The sequence below is a fragment of the Phodopus roborovskii genome, unplaced genomic scaffold, assembly GCF_943737965.1.
Source record: "Phodopus roborovskii unplaced genomic scaffold, PHOROB, whole genome shotgun sequence".
In the NCBI taxonomy this organism is placed as follows: Eukaryota; Metazoa; Chordata; class Mammalia; order Rodentia; family Cricetidae; genus Phodopus; species Phodopus roborovskii.
The window spans coordinates 17,834,573-17,855,206 of NW_026125278.1; positions in this window are offsets into that span (position 1 = coordinate 17,834,573).

The window sequence follows — 20,634 nt, forward strand, 5'->3', positions numbered from 1 at the left end:
AACCTTGTGTTTTTAAAGTAAGAAATTAAAGAAGATACCATAAAATGGAAAGATCTCCCATGTTCTTGGAATGGTAAGATAAACATAGTAAAAGTGGCAATCTTGCCAAAAGCAATCTACAAATTCAATACAATCCCTATCAAAATTCCAGCCCAAACCTTTACTGTCCTTGAGAGGATAATAATCAACTTTATATGGGAAAACAAAAGACCCAGGATAGCCAAAAAACCCTGTACAATAAAGGAACTTCAAAAGGCATCACCATCCCCAACTTTAAACTCAACTACAGAGCTATAGTCCTGAAAACAGCCTGGCATCAGCACAAAAATGGACAGGAAGACCAATGGAATCGAATCAAAAATCCTGATATTAACACATACACCTACGAACACCTGATTTTTGACAAAACAGCTAAAAGTATACAATGAAAGGAGGAAAGCATCTTCAACAAATGGTGCTGGCACAACTGGATAATGTTGTGTAGAAGACTGCAGATAGACCCATGTCTATGGCCATGCACAAAACTCAACTCCAAATGGATCAAAGACCTCAACATAAATCCAGCCACACTGAACCTCTTAGAAGAGAAAGTGGGAAATACCCTTGAACAAATTGGTACAGGAGACTGCTTCCTGAACATAACTCCAGGAGCACAGACACTGAGAACAACAATTAACAAATAGGACCTCATCAAACTGAGAATATTCTGTAAGGCAAAGGACACAGTTGACAAGACCAAACGGCAGCCCACAGACTGGGAAAAGATTTTCACCAATCCTACATCTGACAGAGGGCTGATCTTCAAAATATACAAAGAATTCAAGAACACCAAAACACCAAATAACCCTATTAAAAATGGGGTACAGAAATGAAGAGAGAATTCTCAATAGAGGAAGTCAAAAGGTTGAAAGACACCATCCTTAGCCATCAGGGAAATGCAAATCAAAATAACTTATTCCTGCCAGAATGGCTAAAATTAGAAACACCAATGACAACTTAAGCTGGAGAGGTTGTGGAGAAAGAGGAATCCTCCTCTACTGTTGGTGGGAGTACAAATGTGTACAGCCATTTTGGAGATCAGTATGGCAGTTCCTCAGTAAAATGGGAATTAGTTTACCACTGGGCCCAGCAATCCCTCTCTTAGGCACATACCCAAATGATCCACATCCATGCAACAAAGACATGTACTCAACTACGTTCATAGCAACATTATTTGTAATAGCAAGAACCTGAAAGCAACCTAGATGCCCCTCAACTGAAGAATGGATAAAGAAGAGGTGGCACATTTACACAATGGAATACTACTCTGCGGAAAATCACAATGGAATCTTGAAATTCACAGGCAAGTGGATTGTACTCACTCATATATGGATTTTAGATCTAGAGCAAATGATCACCAGCCTATAATTCACACCACCAGAGAAACTAGGATACAAGGAGGATTCTAAGAGATTCATACAAAGTCCCTCACAGGAGGGGAAAGGGACAAGATCTCCAGAGCACATAGGGAGTGGGGGAGGGGCAGTGAGTGGAGAGGTAACTAGGAGAAAGAGAGAGGAGAGGAAAGCATGTGGGACTAGGAAGATTGAGTGTCAGGGCAGGAATAGACGAGAGAAAAGAGAGAGAGAGAAAGAGAGAGAGAGGCCATAAAAGAGAAAACTATTATAGGTTTGAAGAAAAAACTGAACCCAGATAAATGTCCAGAAATCTACAAGACTGACCCCAACTAACAATTTGAGCAACAGTGGAAAGACTACCATAAATGCCCTTACCTGATAATGAGAGTGATGACTAACTTATCCACCATCAAAGAGCCTCATCTAGTAGCTGATAGAAACAGAAGCAGACATAGACAGCTAAACACTGAGCAGAACTGGAATCCAGATGCAGAGAGGGAGGACATGACGTGGCTACAAAAACCCACAGAAATAGCTAACCTGAACAAGGATGAGCTACTGGGCCCCCCCCCCAGACTGATAGCTGGTAATCTAACATTGGACTGGCTCAGACCCCCTGAACATGGGTCTCAGTTAGAAGGCCTGGGCAGTCTAATGGACCTCTGATTGTGGAACCAGGATGTTTCCCTGGTGCACAAACAGACTTTGGGGGGTCATTCCCCGTGGATGGATACTCTTTTAACCTAGATACAGGTGGGAGTGTCTAGTCCTACTCCAAATTACTTGACAGATTTTTCTGTACCCCTCCTGGAAAGCATCATCCTACCCGTGTAGTGGGAGGGGGGAATGGGATGGGAGGGTGGTCGGAGGTCATGGAGGGGTGAGAGAGTGGTAGGGAGGGAGAAGGAACTTAGATATATGTAACATAAGAAAAATAAATAAATATATTAAAAAATTTAAAGGGAGGAGATATTTGGAGCAATAGACAGAGATCCTTACACTCACAGATATCCAGCAAAACCAGGAATGTTAAGCATGCAGGATTGTCTTTCCAAGAGAAAGGTGAAAAACCAGTTTTTCCATCCAGAAAGCTGAGAATTGAAAGTGATTAACAGCCTGGTGATCTGCCTTATCTGATGGGCCAGGGTATATCAAGCTCTTAAAACTAAGACCTGAGGTGGTTAATAACTTTAATGACCCTGATAACCAGAGTCACAAGTTGCACAACCAGGGCCTGCAATGCTAATAGCTCAAATGACCTTTATGCTATCTGTATGTCCCAGACCATTAGTCCCTTAGGGTAGTCAGATAGGCAATCTCTAGAACCCATCTTCTTGGAGAAACCATGTACCTTTAGTTGAGTTTTAGTCTGTTATCCTTGTGCAATAGGGATTCTATTGCATCAGGAAATTTTATTCCAAATTATACTGAGCTTAAATACATTGGAAATAAAGTTCTGTTATTACACTCCTCGAATTCTGATCCAGGTTGATGAAATAAATTTGCACTGGGCTTTCTTTTTTATCTCTTCTCATGGTTTTCTTCCATTCATGACACCTGCAGTGACCTCCCTCAGGCTACGAGTGACTTTGCTTCACATTACTGATTACTGCTTGCTTTCATTATTCAGTTAAATGTTTAAATTATGCTGTAAATGCCTCTATGGAAAACATATTTTTGTTATTCTTGTGATTTCATACAGTATGAACTCATAAGAACTTTACTCATATGACCTTTCTTAACCCTCAGAATGTAAATTGTCTGGGGGCTCTGAATAAAGTTGGCTATTGCATAAGAATTTACTCTGCCTCATTATTGGTTCCATTCTTCCAGGCCCTACCATTATATAAGATTCTTAAAATTTTTAAGAAAGAAGGGAACATGAAGATTCAGAGTTTAAAAGGCAGTACTGTAATTTTATAAGTACTTAAGATAAAATTGGAAAAATTATTTTTAAAAGGTTGGTTATTGTATAAATCTTTTAAATGGGATTGTTGAAAAACTACAAAATACATGAGATATACTTAATTTCACAAAATCTTCATGTAATATATACTGCTTTTCACATAAGACAGTAGAGAAAATAAAACATGCACATGCCTCATTTACAAAGAAATCAGGATGGACAAACCAGAAGACAATAAAGTTTGCTATCCACAAGTGGTAATGAAGTGTGAGGAACTGAAGCTAAGTGAAATAAGGACAAATAGGAGTAAAGGGCTCTTCTATTTCTCTTCTTTCTGCTTTGTTTAGTGTGTTATGTCCACTTTAAAATTAAATTAAAGAATTGTTAATACTATTTTATTATTGTTGTTGTTTTTGGTGGTGGTGGTGGTGGTGGTGTGTGTGTGTGTGTGTGTGTGTAAGCACACATGTAGAGATTGAAGGACAACCTTGTGGTGTAGGTTTTCTCCTTCCAAATTTGTGTGGGTTCCAGGAATCAAATTCTAGTCGTCAGTAAAAGCCTTGAGCTTTTACTTATTGAGTCAACTCAGGAAGTACCATTTGTATGGGATTGTTGCAACTGTTGTTTTTAATGAGACTGGGTTTCTTTATGTATTCTTGGTTAGTGGCAATCCTTCTTCCTCTGCATCCTGAGTGCTGGGATTAAAGGCAGGTACCCACACTGCCCAGGCAAATGTAATAAGCTTACAAAATACTGGGGAACCAGCTAAGTTTGGAAACAAAAGGAAGTAATGTGTTAAATTGTATTATAAATAAATGTACTCTTGCCCAAAGATCAGAGAGAGGGAAAATAAGGAGGGCAAAGAGAAGAAAATTTGCTAACAGTCTTTGATTAATTTTGCTGTAGGCCGATGGCATATGTGTGGGTGATGAGAGCTGGAAATAGATTCTGAACTGTTTTTAGTAGGTCTGCTATAGTGATTTGGCAAAATAATTCTCAAACTAGTTTAGAAATATTATAAGAATGAGCAAATAGATCAATATGATTTACCAGAATTGACTATGCAAAAGGAAGTTGGACCAGATGGCTTATAGTTCCAGATACCAGGAAGAAATATGGGTCTAATTTCAGCCTTGGCTTCAGAGAAGAAAGACAACTCTGAAAGTGTAATTTGGAATGTGAAACACCAGCATGGACACTTCATTTATAAATAGAAAAATTACATATGAATCAGTATCTCTGCATTTTATTTATTTATTTGTTAATTATTTGTATTTATACATGAGGATACACTTGTATGAATGTATGTGTATGATTGAATGAGAGTGCTTATCACCTGGTTCTTGCTACTCAGCATTTTCTACACTTAAAGTAAGGAAGGTGTCTTAGACAGTGGTTGGCTTTAAGACTGTAATGGAGAGTTAAAAGATGGGCTGGTCTGTCTTATTATTCCAGCTAGTTAGGAAATGCCAAAAAGAAATATGGTCAAAAGACAGGATTAGTTTTGTGGATCTCTAGAAGGCCAAGTCAAAGACAATTTAAGAAACAAAAATTAAGTACAACAGTAAATTCTAAACTAATTGTTTACTAACAACTAAACTAGTTGTTGATTAATTCCTGTGTCCATATTGATGGCAAAGAAATGTGGGAAAAAGGAAAGAATATTCTTTAAAACATAATAACAAGGGCTAACTGAACTAGACTGAAAAAAAAAATTAATGTGACCCAACTTCATCATATGGATGATAAAATTAGCCAAGCATTGTCAGAAGATGCTAAATATAGAGGGAACTTTTGACATGGAGGAATATATATATATATTTCCCTATATAAAAAGACCTATATAAAAAGAACTTTGAGTCTTTAAAGAAAAAAATTAAAGAAGATACCAGAAAATGGAAAGATCTCCCATGCTCTTGGATACACATACATACATACATACATACATACACAACCTCTGAACAAGCTGTAAATAATAATAAATAAATAAATAATAAATACACAGTAGAGAATTGAGGTAAACTCTTGACTAGATTATCAAATCTAAGTATCTCCAGTGAGGAATAGAAAAATCTGGGGTTCCATATATGACACATTGAAGATGTGGCATTAGTGGTGGGTTTTTCTGTCTAAGAATGACAATCGGTCCAGTGCCCCACTCAGAGCCTCCTGAGGACCAGCAGACCAGCCCATCCAAAGTCTGCTAGTGCCCTAGTCCCATCACCACCCACTGGAAGAGGAGAGCGATCAGAGTATTGGACCCACTTGCACCCACTGGAAGAGAACCTTGCTCTCATAAACAAAAGGAGAGAGAGAGAGACCCCACTGGTGTGAACTGGAAGAAGTGAGGGGTAGATGACAGTATAACAACACAGTCAACACAGAAAGATCTATATGACACTACCAAGGCCTACGGACAACACACCAGCAAGACCTGAACATCCCAACACAGATGAAGCAGAAGACATTGACCCTAAAAACATCTTCATGAAGATGATAGAGACTCTAAAAGAGGAAATGAGAAAATCCTTTAAAGAAAAGGAAGAAAGGACAAACCAAAATTTGCAAGAAACAATTCAAACAGTGCAAGTTTTGAAAGCTGAAATAGAGACAAGAAAAACAAAAACAGTCTGAGGGAAGGCTCGAAAAAGAAAAGCTGGGTGGATGACCAGGAACTGCAGATACAGCATAACCAAAAGAATACAAGAGATGGAAGAATATCAGGCACTGAACATACTCTAGGAGAAATTAATTCATGTACCAAAGAAAATCTTAAGTTCAACAATCCCTAACCAAAAAAAAAAAAAATATATATATCCAGGAAATATAGGACACCATGGAAAAGCCAAACCTGAGAATAATGGGTGTAGAAAATGGTGAAAAAACTTACCTCTATGAACATAGTTGAGCAGATGTCTTAGTTGCATGGATGTGGATCATATGGGTATATACCTAAGAGGTGGATTGGCAGGTCCTGTGGTAAACTAATTCCCATTTTCCTGAGGAACCACCATACTGATCTCCAAAATGGCTGTATGAGTTTGCACTCCCACCAGCAGTGGAGGAGTGTTCCCCTTTCTCCACATCCTCTCCAGCATGAGTTTCTAATTTTAGCCATTCTGGCAGGAGTAAGATGGTATCTCAAAGTCGTTTTGATTTGCATTTCCCTGATGGCTAAGGATGTTGAGCACTTTCTTAAGTGTCTTTCGGCCTTTTTGATTTCCTCTATTGAGAATTTTTTCTTCAGTTCTGTACCCCATTTTTAATAGTGTTATTTGGTGTTTTGTTGACTAGTTTCTTGAGTTCTTTGTATATTTTGGAGACCAGCCCTTTGTCAGATATAGGATTGGTGAAAATCTTTTCCCAGTCTCTGTGCTGCCATTTGGTCTTGTCCACTGTGTCCTTTGCCTTACAGAAGCTTCTAAGTTAGAAGAGGTCCCATTTGTTAATTGTTGCTCTCAGTGTCTGTGCCCCTGGAGTTATGTTCAGGAAGAAGTCTCCTATACCAATTTGAAGCAACCTTGATGCCCCTCAATTGAAGAATGGATAAAGAAGATGTGGCACATCTACACAATGGAATACTACTCAGCAAAAAAAAAAAAAAAATGGAATCTTGAAATTCGCATGCAAGAAAAGAATCCATCCTGAATGAGGTAACCCAGTCACAAGAAGAGGAACATTGTATGTACTCACTCATATATGGGTTTTAGACCTAGATCAAAGGATCATCAGCCTATAATTCACAACACCAGAGGAACTAGGATACAAGGTGTATTCTAAGAGATTCATATAAAGTCCCTCACAGAAGGGGGAAGGGACAAGTCCCCCAGAGCACAGGGGAAGTGGGGGGGGGGCAGTGAATGGAGAGAGAAGTAGGAGAAAGAGAAGGGAGGAGAGGAATGCACGTGCGACTAGGAAGATTGAGTCAGAGGAGGAATAGAAGACAGAAGCAAGAGAAAAAAGAGAGGGGGGAACGAGGGGATAGAGAGAGAGAACATAAAAGAAGGAGCCATTATTGGTTTGAAGAGAAAACTGAACCTAAAGAAAGGTCTAGAGACCTACAAGACTGACCCCAACTAACAATTTGAGCAAACGTGGAAAAGGCTACCATAAATGCCCTTCCCAGATAGTGAGATCAACAGCTAACTTATCCATGGAGCCCTCATCTAATACCTGTTGGAAACAGAAGCAAACACCCATCCCTAAACACTGAGTCGAACTAGAATCCAGATGCAGACAGAGAGGACAAGATCAGGTTGCAGAAACACATAGAGACAGCTGACCTGAACAGGAGGAACTAACGGGCCCCCAGACTGATAGCTGACAATCCAGCATGGACTGACTCAGACCCCCTGAATAAGGGTTTCAGCCAGAAAGACTGAGCAGTCCTCAGACAATGAAACCAGGATGTATCCCTGGTGCACAAAAGGACCTTGTGAACACATCCCCCAGGGAGCGATTCTGCCTTAACTTAGAGACAGAAGAGAAGCCCTAGTCCCTACTTCAAATGACCTGAAAGATCTACATGACCCCACCTGGATGGCATTGCCCTACATGTGGAATTGGGGTGGGGGGATGGGAGGGGAGGGTGATCAGGATGCATATGAGGGGCAGAGAGGGTAAAAGGGAGGGAGGGAGGGAGGCAGGGAGGAGGAAGGGAAGGAAATGGAACTGGAATCAACATGTAAAATAATAAATAAAAAAAAAAAGAAAAGAAAAACTCACCTCAAAGGTGCAGAAAATATATTCAACAAAATCGTAGAAGAAAATGTTCCCAACCTAAAGAAAGAAATGCCAATGAAAGTACAAGAAGCTTACAGAATACCAAAAACAGTGGACCACAAAAAAGAAGAAAAAAAAGTCCCTCACCATATAATAATAAGCAGCAGCAAAGGAAAAAGGCCAAGTAACATATAAAGGCAAACCTATCAGAATTACAACTGACTTTCCTATTGGCCAACAGTGCTTTATTCATTAACCAATAACAGAAACATATTTGCAAAATAACATCTCCCTATATAATAAGAACTTTGAGTCTTTAAAGAAAGAAATTAAAGAAGATACCAGAAAATAGAAAGATCCTCCATGCTCTTGGATAGGTAGGATAAGCATAGTAAAAATGGCAATCTTGTCAAAAGCAATCTACAGATTCAATGCAATCCCCATCAAAAGTCCAGCACAATTCTTCACTGACCTTGAAAGGACAAGACTCAACTTTATATGGAAAAACAAAAGATCCAGGATAGCCAAAACAACCCTGTACAATAAAGAAATTTCTGGAGGGATCACTGTCCCTGACTTCAAGATCTACTATTGAGCTATTGTCCTGAAAACAGCTTGGTATTGGTGCAAAAATAGACAGGAAGACCAATGGAATTGAATTGGAAATCCTGCTATTATTAACCCACACACCTATGAACACCTGATTTTTGACAAACAAGCTAAAATTATACAACAGAAAAAAAGAAAGCATCTTCAACAAATGGTGCTGGCATGACTGGATGCTGACTTGTAGAAGACTGCAAATAGATCCGTATCTATTGCCATGCACAAAACTTAAGTCCACATGGATGAAAGACCTCATCATAAGCTATTTTTTGTAGTTTTATTTATTTATTTAATTTTCTCATTTTACATATCGATCCCAGTTCCCTCTCCCTCCTTCCCTGCCTCTCTTCCTCCCTCCCTCTCTGCTTCTCTTTCTCATGCTCCCCAAACCCTCCACTCCCATCCCCCCCACTCCACAGAGAGGGTGGTGCCTTCCAGGAGGATTCAACAAAATCTATCAAGTCATTTAGAATAGAGACTAGGCCCTCCCTCCTGCCTCTAGGTTAAGGGAGTATCCTTCCATGGGGAATGTACTCCCAGAGTCCTTTTGTGCATCAGGGATACATCCTGGTTCCATTGTCAGAGGTCCCTTAGACTACCCAGGCCTTCTAAGTGAGACCCATGTTCAGGGAGTCTGAGTCGGGCCAATGCTGGATTGCCAGCTATCAGTCTGGGGGCCTGTTAGCTCCTCCTTGTTCGGGTCAGCTGTCTCTGTGGGTTTCTGTTGCCTGGTCCTCCCTCTCTGCATCTGGATTCCAGCTCGGCTCAGTATTTAGCTGTGGGTGTCTGCTTCTGTTTCCATCAGCTACTAGATGAGGGCACTATGATGGTGGATAAGTTAGATTGAGTCAGGGGAGAAAAGAGAGAGAAGAGAGAGAGAGACCATAAAAGAGGGAGCCATTATAGGTTTGAAGAGAAAACTGACTCTAGAGAAATGTCCAGAGACCTACAAGACTGATCCCAACTAACAATTTGAGCAACAGTGGAAAGGCTACCATAAATGCCCTTCCCTGATAAAGAGACTGATGAATATTTTAACCACCATAAGCTATTTTTTAAAGGCAACCAAAATGGAGAACAGAAGCCCTTATTGCACAGATTAGGTGCATGCATCTTTTGGCCACTAGCTGGCAGGATTGCCACATAATGTGCTAATCATTCCCCATCTTCTTCTCCACCTATAGGAGGTACCCTTTGCATTTACTATGCAAAAGGATCGCAGGACTTTGTCTCAAGCCTAGAGGAGGGATAAGAATTCCAGGGGACAACTCTTTCTAGTTGATCACATTCTTCAGTGAAAGACTCAAGGTAGCCAGAACACCAGGACACCAAGGTACCCCTGGGAAGAAGCTGATGCTTCCTTCTGTGAAACATGCTTCATGAGATATTTGTGAAAATGTAGATTTCTTGTTTTGTAAAATGAGTATAAACTATGCCTCTTAACTCTTTAGCCAACCTCCTAAAGCAACAATACTGAAACATGGAAAGATTATGGGCTTTATGAACACACAGGATTGACTGCTTTTTTTGATCCCAATTAGATTCAAGACATGCCACCCCAAATATTGCAACTTGGTTTTTTGAGAAGACATCTATTGTGGTTAAATAAGGATCAGGATAAACAAATAGGCCGAATTGATATTTATTCAGGGACAAATAACTTACAACCTAGACAGATGAACATCAGCAAATTCCACCAGATGCTCTCCTGTCCAAGTCCCCTTCCACAGGTCACTTCCGCCCACGGCTCCACCCCCCAATGGGCGTGGTCAGTGCCACAGAAGGGGACTAAGTAACTATCTCACTACAGACATCAGAAGCAAGAAAATCCTTTTTTCTTTCACCCTTCTCCTGTGAAGCAGGTCACAAAGGCCTCTTCCAGAGATGCCTTTCTGTAGCCAGAGGATATTCAAAAGATATGAAAGACACAGATACAAAGACAAAATGAACATATACATGGCAAAAAAAAATATTAAAATGGGGATTGGAGAAGCAGCATAGCAATCAAGAAGACTTGCTGTTCTTACAGAGGCCCTAAATTCAGTTCTCAGAACCTATGTGGAAGCTCACAACCACCTGTAACTCCAGTTCCAGATGATCTAATGTCCTCTCTGGCCTGTGCATGAACCAGGTACACATATGGTACATATACATATATGAAATAAAATCCTCATATCTATATAATAAAAATAAGTCTTTCAGAATAAAATAAAATGACATATTCTTTGTATCTTCTGCAACTGAATTTTCTATTTTATTATCATTGCTATGTTTTTTATCATGTCAAATTTTTGATACCATAAGATAAACCATTTTAAACATGATAGGTACACAGCTGGAGCACTGTCATGCAACTATTACTCCATCTGTGGTGGTCTGTATAAGAATTGCCCACCTAGGGTAACATGTTTGAATGTTTGGTTCCCAAATGGTAGAACTGCTTGGGAAGTGAGCCCTTGTTGGAGGAGGTGTATCACTTGGAGGAAGCTTTGTGATTTTCAAAGATTTATGTCATCCCAGTGCATCCTGCTTGTGGATCAAGATGTGAGCTCTCAGCTGGCATCATGCCTTTTTCTGCCATTATGGACTCAATCCCTCTGAAATTGTAAGTTCTGTTAAACACTTTATTTTATAAATTTCCTGGGTGTTTTATCACAACCATAAAAAAGTAACTAATATATCATCCATATCCAAATTTCCTTAAGCCAGAACTGAAATTCCGTGGTTATAAATATTTATTCTTCTTTCCTCCATCCTGTAGCTACTAAGTGCTGTTCTATCATGGCTCTATGAACTTGACTATTCTAGGTAACATGTATATGGAACAGTATGTTTGCTCTTTCACATGGGTATTATTTCTTATTTTAATTAACTTAATGTCTTCATTGTTTATCCATATTGTGGTATGTACCAGAACTCCATTTCCTGTTAAGACTAAATAATTTTCCATTGTACTTAAACCTTATCTTTTTGCATTCATCATCTCTATAATTATTTGAGTTGCTTCTATTGTTGGGCTGTTCTGAATAACAAAAACACCAGAATCTTTCAATTCTTTAGGATATACATCAGAAATGGAAATTCTGAATTATAATTTTATATATAATATTTTGAGAAACTACCTAGCATGTGGGCAGTTTTTTTTTTTTTAAATAGTGTCTTACTATTTGCATTTCTACCAGCAGTGCAGCTGAGGCTTTTCATTTATCAACACTTGTTATTTTCTGGGGCTGTATGTATGATGCCTACCTGGAGGGTATGATGACATCTTAAGGAAGCTGAGTTTCCTTGTGGTGACTTGCATCTCTAATCTCTTTTTTTGTTTATTTGTTTGTTTATTTGTTCATTACATACCATCCAGTTCCCACTCCCTCCCCTCCTCCCAACGCCCTCCCACCTTTCCCCTACCCCAACTCCTATCTGCTTCTCAGAGAGGGGGAGTTAACAAAGTCTGTCTCATCATCACATTGTGTCAGGACCAAGAACCCGTCCCGCATGGCTATGCTGAGCCCATAGAAAATGGGATACAAAAAGCTAGTTCATATGCTAAGAATAGATCCTAGTCCCACTGCCAGTAACCCCATAAACTGCCCAAACTATCCACAGCCCTCTGTATTCAGGATGGTCTAGTTTGGACCTGTACAGGTTCCCCAGCTGTCAATCCAGAGTCAGTGAGCTCCCACTAGCTCTATCAGCTGTTTCTGTGGGTTTCCCCATCATGTCCTTGATCTCATTGCTCATATTATCCCTCCTCACTCTCTTCCCCTGTACTCTGGGCGTTCAGCTCAGTGCTTGGCTGTGGATCTCTGCCTCTGCTTCTATCAGTTACTGGATAAATGTTCTATGGTGACCATTATTATAGTCCTCAATCTATTTACAGGGGAAAGCCAATTCAGGCACACTCTCCACTACTGCTTAGAGTTTTATCTGGGGTCATCCTTGTGTATTGCTGGGAATTTCCTTAGTGCCACATTTCTTGCTAATCTCTTAATGGCTCCCTCTATCAAGATATTTCTTTCCTTGTTCTCCCTCTCTGTCTTTCCCCCAACATAACCATCCAGTTCCCTCATATTCTCCTCCACAATCCCCTTCCCTCCTGTTCTCTCCATTTCCACCCTCCCCTTCCCTTCCACACTACCAATTTGCTCAGGGGCTCTTTTCTATTTCTCTTTCCTAGCTGGATCCATGTATGTCTCTCTTAAAGTCCTCTTTGTTACCTTGTTTCTCTGGGGTTATGGGCTGTAAGTCGTTTATCATTTGCTTTATGTCTAATATCCACTTATGAGTGAATACAAAACATATTTATCTTTCTGGGTCTGGATTACTTCATTCAGGATGATTTTTTTTTCTAAATCCCTCTATTTGCCTGCAAATTTTAAGATGTCATTGTTTTTTAATTCATTGTGCAAATGTACTACATTGTCTTTATCCACACACCTAGATAATGAGAAAACTAGAGCTCATGGATATACTTCACTTCTCAGAGGAGAGTAATACGTATGGGAAGCAATGGCATTTTTAGACTGTGGGCTAATATCTTCTATGAGTTTGATGAAATTACTTATGTTAGATAAACTTTACATTTATTTCAGAAGTTATTACATTGAAATAATTTCAGTAAATGTTTAATTTCTTCAGAACAAATTCTCATCTGGTTGTTGTATGCTTCTTGGCAACTTTCTAAGAGTAATCTGTTTGTATGGTAACATTGCTTTTATAACCTCTAGACTCCCCTCTCTTCCCTCTCCTTTGTCCTCTTTGCTTTAACTCCCTCTCTTCTATTCCCTTACCCCATCCCCTTCTTTCTCCCACACCATTCTGGATCATGTGACTTGCCGCTATAAAGCCATTTACTCTCCATAAAAGAAACCAGCCTTTGAGTAACCCTGAAAAATCAAGTCATGAACTCATGTGTTCACAAAGTACAACAAACCCCAAATAATAATGTTGTTGAATATTGAAATCAATCCAATGTCACATTATTTTTGATTTGCACTTACCATGAAGAAAACATCAAATTTCTCTGTTTGTGTCACCTATTTTGCTATGTAATTTCTTTTATTTGCCACAAAATGTGCCCTGTGATATCAAAACTGACTTACTTGAAGAATTTTTGTACATTAGAGATAAGGTATCAAGCAGCTGTGGTGGTTTGAATAAGAATAGTTCCATAGTCTCATATATTTCAATGTATAGTCACCAGGGATTGACACTATTTGAAAAAATTAGAAGGATTATGGGGTGTAGCCTTGTTGGAGGAAGTGTGTCACTGATGAGGGGAGAGGATGAGGGGGGCAGCTTTGAGTTTTTGCAACCCAATGCCAGGCCCAGCCTCTCATTCTCTGCCTATGGATCAGGATGTAGCTCTCAGCTACTTCTCCAGCACCAGTGTGCTTGCTGCCACACTCCCCGACATGATGATGAACTAAATATCTCTGAAAATCCCTAGTTAAATGTGTTCTTTTATAAGAGTCACCTTGGTCTCTTCATAGAAATAAAACAATGACCAAGACACCAGCCAATACATATATTTGGTCCACGTGAATGATGAGCCTAAAAACAATTAACAAATTACCTTCAGTTTTTTCCAATAACATAAGACTTTATTTAGCATGATTTCTTTATTTGTTGTATATACTTGAATGTGTATTAACCTAGCATAATGGATCATTCCCAACAATGCCAATAATACCATATGTTCATAGTTAAAGTCTCAGGAAGGGAAGATCCTGGATATCCACACCATCCTTTAGGTCATCTTGTGAGGCCCAGATTGCATAACTCCCTCTGTTCATTGCTTCTTTTTACTAAAAAAAAGCCTCTAGCTCACAATACTCCTATTCTAGTGCCCTTTTAGCTGGCAACATGATCAGTAGGTGATTAATTACATCATAGGATTGAAATTGATAAAACAAACTTTTTGTTAATTTGGAAAGGTCTTCACTCCAATTAGTGTAAATTATTGGTTTTTTAATATACATATGTATTTTTATTTGCAAAGTTCTATTGATGAATAATGACTGTACATCCCACCCACAGACCAGATGGAAGTGATTGGATATCATTAAATAAAACAGCATTAGGTCATTTTCAGCATGTAATCACAGCAATGGCTGTGGTTAGGCTTGTTATATAAACAGATGGTGAAGAAGATGACTCATTAGTAACAGGATTATGGAGTCCTTAGATATTTTCAACATGAAACTTCTAAGAAATTAGCTTGAGTACTATTGAGCATGCACAGTAGAGCCCAAGAGTGAAGGATGTGATCGGCACTTAGCCATTGCTCATTGAGAGTTAACTATGGCTCAGTCATAAAAAGAAATATATCCTCTTCCTTTCTCCTCCTTCTTCCTTTAATCTCACATTCCTCTTATTTTTTCTTCCTTTTAAAAAACTGATAGTAAAAAAAAATGTGTCACTTATTGGTTAATTTAGAAAGACATAATCTAATCACCACCAAGATCATGCTGGTTCTGTAGCCTTGTCCCAGCCAATCAAGCCTCTAGAGCTCAATTTCTACATTTAAAACTAAAGATAAGACTAAATATATAGTTCAGGGATGGAGTGCTTGTCTACTATGCAATATGCCCTAGACTCAATTCTAAGCACAGAAAAGGAAGGAAGGAGAGAAAGAAAGAAGGAAAAGGAACAGGAAGATGCCTCTGTGTTTCCACTTATAGGTTTGTTTGAGGAAAAAATTAATTAAATGTTAAAAAAGGAAATTCAAAACTTCTGTGGCTCATGCTATGCTTAACATCCAACAGCTTTCCAGTCATAGTGGTAGCAGCATCCAGGAGCCCAGCTTCTGAGCATTTGATATCAGAAAATACAGTTTCCATTTTCAGCTCTACCATTTAACATCTGGGGGATATCTTTTTAAACCTTTAAGCGTCAGTGGGTTGTCTAAAAAACAGAAAAAGAAAGAATAGAAATAAGTCAGGGTTTTATTTTTGTTTTCTGTGTGTGTGTGTGTGTGTGTGTGTGTGTGTGTGTGTGTGTGTGTGTGTGTGTGTGTGTGATTAGATGAATTACTTGAAGGGCTAACAGATTGAATTTTCAAAACTACATTGCACCAGAAGCCTTCAGGATCTGTGGGCTGTCTGAATACCAGACAAATCTAAGCTGTTTCTCTTGTGCATTTCTGCTTCTTTCCTGTCTTATATAACCCAGACAGTATCCTGAAGTAAACCAAGTTGACTATTTAGTATGGTATGTGGCCTCTCACTATTCTAAGATAAGAAACAGGTGGGAACAGCATGTTGGGCAGAAGGTAGGAACTAGAAAGTTCCTATGCTCCCTGCATGTACTGGTGTTCTAAGATTGAGGGTGTGATGGCTTTGTGGGAGAGATTTAGATTGTAGTCAGAAAAGAACTGTTCTTGGGGGAAAAAATAAACAATCAAACATCTTCATTGCATGAATAAGGAATAAAGAGAAGAGAACAAGTATAAAAGGGGAGACCACATACAGTAGATGAACTCAGTTGATAATGTTGAAAGGAAATCATAAAGGCAAAGTTAAAATTTCTTAGTCACTCTCACTCTAAACAAGAAAGGAAGTTGGCATTTCTCACAGGCTTTAGGGATTCAATCTCTAAAATAATATTAACAATAGAATTTGAGTATATAACACAAATTCTGAGAAATGGCATAAGAAATTCTTCCTAAGTGCCTTCTTCGTCTACTATAACAAAATGACATAAATTGTGTGACTTATACACAAAAGTTCAGAGGCTTAGGAATCTAAGAGTAAAGTGGCAGACATTCTAATGTCTGGTGAGTTCCCATGTCCTTGTTGACTTTGGTGTCCTCATGTGGTAGTAGCCATAACTGGCCTTCGGTTCTCTTTCAATGGCTACAGATTCTCCTCACCTAAATCACCTCCCAAAAGCCCCGTCTGATAACATCCTGGGGTGATTAGGAACTCAATGCTTACATGTTTTCTGTTCAAAAAGCCAATGAAAACAAAACACCTTATAGACTGGGAAAAATACATAATAGGAAGGCTGTATGTGCCACTGACAAAAATACCATTTCATGTTTCTCTTGCTTCTTAATGAAGATGAAAAGACTTTTATAAAAGTAATCTTAAGAACACTGGGAAAGAATATTCATCCAATGGGCCAGAAAGATGTCTCAGTGGGTGAAAAGTCCCTGCTACTAAATATGATGACCTGTGTTCTCTGGAATCCACAGGGTAGAAGAAATAAATAACTTCTCAAATTTGTTTTCCAATCTCTAGTAGCATGCTATTGCACATGCATGCAACACACACACACACACACACACACACACACATATACACCTTTTAAAAAAAGAGATACATTCATATATCATATATCATACATACATACATATATATGAATGTATGAAAGGGATTGGAGGGAAGAAGAAAAAGGAGGAAATGATGTAAAGCTTAACTTAAAATCTTTTTAAATATAAAAAGTAAATAGTCTATGGTTTATTTTAATTGTGTGTATGTGTGTTGGCAAGATCTCATTATGTAGCCCCAACTCTCCTGGAACTCTCTAGGTAGAGCAGGGTGGCTTAGGTAACTGCCTTACCTTTTGGCTCTGGAGTGCTGGGATTAAAAGTATGTGCCACCACATCTAGCCATTAAATTAATGTTTTAAACTCAGGCAGGAAACTGGTTCCATGATGGGCTTGACAAATGTATACAATTGGAAGCTAAGGAGATGGTTCATAGCAAAGTACTCACTGTACAAGCATAATGATCTAAATCCAGGTCCTCAACAAGCACATAAAAGCATTGTCTATCAGAGTATTCTTACAACCCCAACACTGTGGAAAGTAAAGAAAGGAAACCCCCACCACAATTTGCTAGCCAGTTTGGTCAAATATGTGATCTTCAGTTTTAGTGAGAGACTCTGTCTCAAAATATAAGATTAAGAGCAATAGAGTTAAACAGCTGATGTCAACCAGTAGCCTTCACACACATGCACACACATGAACACATATATACACCAAACAAAACTATTCTTGCTGGTCCCTATAAAATTCTCCCTGAGAAGCCTCTTCCACTATTCTCCCCCTGTCTTTCATTAGCCTAGATGTTTCAGGGATTCCCAGAGGTGTACTGGGTAGCAATTCTTCATTCCCAGTTTTCTTCGGTAAATGTTATAGATTATTACTTTCAAGTATAGACATCTAAAGTAAAACAAATATTTTAAGCAATCACAAATGCCCCATGTGATTAAGTTCTAACCAATGTCATGCATGTAGATGCTTTATCAGAGAAAAATGTAAAAGCTAATACTTTCAGTGGCCTTTGGGAAATTTGACATGATATCTGGGACCTTATAACATAATTCCAAACCATCTACTGAGAATGGTGTACCAACACTTTAAAGGAATCACAGACTTTGCATCATAGACTGTATGCCTGGCAGCATCAGTTTTTTTTTTTTTTTATTAAGAAATAATTTAAACTGTATATGGTTTAGATCATGGTTGGTCAGTGATTTTTATTGTAGCTAAAAATCCATCCTAAATTATTCAGGAACTTGAACTTGAGAAGCAAAAATGTCTGTTGCAGTAACTCAAGCAATTTGAAACCTTTTCATGTAAGAAGCCCCAGAATTCAAGAAGAACAAGGGATCTATATTTGGGCACCATTCTGCTCTGTTCCTCACTACCGCCCTACAAGTGCCCTGTCCTTCAGCTCTGATAGACAACTTCTGTTCCTTACATATGCCATTTCATCTTCTTTTCATTTTGGAATACTCTTCCTTCTCATTTTACCTGCTTGTCTGAGTCAACTTGAAGCTACCTTAGTAAAGCATGAGTCAACTGAGTTGCTCAGATAACAGATTTATTTTCTTACAAGTCTGGGGTCTAGAAGACCAGGGAGTGTCTTTGTTAACTGCTGTGAGCTCTTTTCATGATATGGAAAATGCACCTTCTTGTTGTGTCCCTAAGTAGAAAACATCATGAATCTCTGATGTCTTTTATAAGGAAACTAATCCTATTTAAATAGCAGCTCGGCCTTTATGACCTCATTTATCCTTACAAACCCTAACTCCAAATGTAGTCAGTGGAGATTAGGATTCTAACATACAGATTTGATGGTATGTAGGCATTTACTCTATGCCACCCAAGAAGATTTTCTTAATCCTTTAAGATATAATTCAAACCTCATTTCTTTTAGAAGCCCTTATGCTGGAAATTGCTTCCTTCTAAGTTCATATACTTCATATGATATGGTATTATTCACACTGAACAATAATGGTTATTTTATAGAGAGTAGGGATAGCACTTGGTTTGCTTTTTATCCTAACTTCTAGAACAATGTCTGGCACTAAGGTGTTATTTAACATATTCTTTAAGGAAGGATAAGAAAAAGAAGCATTGCCACCTTAACCCTCCAAACAACTGAATTGCAATGTTGTTATGTTAGTGGTCCTGATAATTCAATTATAAATCCAACTTCTATATTTAGTAGCTAGGGAATCTGAAAAAAATATATATTCTTCAGCTAGGGATGGTGGTTTGTTTCTATACCCTTAGCCCTTGAGAAACTGAGACAAAAGGGTGGGCACACATTCAGGTCCAACCTGGACTATAAAATGAGTTATAGGCTAACTTGGGGTACAGAATGAGATCCCATTTCAGAAACAATAAACAAACAAACAAAAACAAATAAGCAAATAAATATTTTTCAACACACCAGATATATGGTTTCATTATTACTGTGATAGATTTGAAACAACTTTTATGTAACTCTTCCTCACCTAGAATTTATAATCATGCCTCTGCCCCCATATTCAGGTATTGAGGCCTGTGTCACCATGAAAACTGATTTTCAATTACTCTAGTTTTGTCAATAAACCTCGTACTTAATAAAAATCAACATTTTCTCTTGGATCATGGCTAGTCTTAGTAACTTATCTGTGCCAGAAGTCACCATTTATGGTTTCCAGTGCTGAAATAAACACTCTAGAGGCTAAGGAAGAAGGCTAGCAAGTTCAAGTCCAGTCTAGGCTGCATAGCATGACTTTGTCTCACAGGAGGATGAAGAGGAGCAGAAAAAGAAGTAAGTGGGAAGAGCAGAGAAAAAGGAGGCCACGCAGTTACATCACAATGCTCTTAAAATACTTCTTCCTCCCGCTCTGTCTTTTGTGAATGGAATTCAGAAATCTTGAGATCACCATGCTGTGGAAAAGCCACAATCTTCAACTTCATGGAAAGAACTAGGCAGCTTTGTTGCTCCCTGTCCTCTGAAGTGTAGATAACATCTTTACTTTGCTGTTGAAAGAGGTGAATAGTAGATTTTGGAATTTGAACAGCAGTCAGTAATATAACACTTATTCTACTATGCCTCTGGTATTATGTGAAAGTAGAAATGTGACTATGTTTTGCCTCTTGGCACTACTATAAGAAATAAATGGGTTAGAACTTGTACAGCACTTACAACATCTGGTTCAGAATAAGTACTTATAAACACTGGATATTATTTTTATGGGAATGTTTTTATTTCTGTGGATCAAAGCAATTTTGTTTTAGTAAAATTAATGATGGCCCAGAGATATGATCTAGAAGTTCTGATTAAAGCTCATATTAACACTTTGATGACTTTACTTTGTAGGATTTGATTAATAGCCTACATAGATATGGAGCCCTATTGCTAAATATGCATAGTTGCAAAAGACAAACAAACAGCACTGGCCCCCAAAACCAACTAATTTTCTTTTTAATACCTCAGAGCTCTGACCTGGACAGAGGAGTATGCTCGTCATATACTTTAGAATTCTTCTGTCTACACTGCTGGTTTTCACTTTTTTTTCCCTACTGAGATAATGAGACACTAACAGAAAAAGCTCTGGAGAATAGACTATGGTGGTCCCTCCTCCCTGTGATCTGAGAATCCATCATCATTATCAAAGGAGAAACACAAACATAACACTAAAGAACTTCCCTTTTCCCAGTCCTTCTGGCTTCCCAGCAGCAGTACTCTTGACATCAAGACATCTTACTGCAGATCC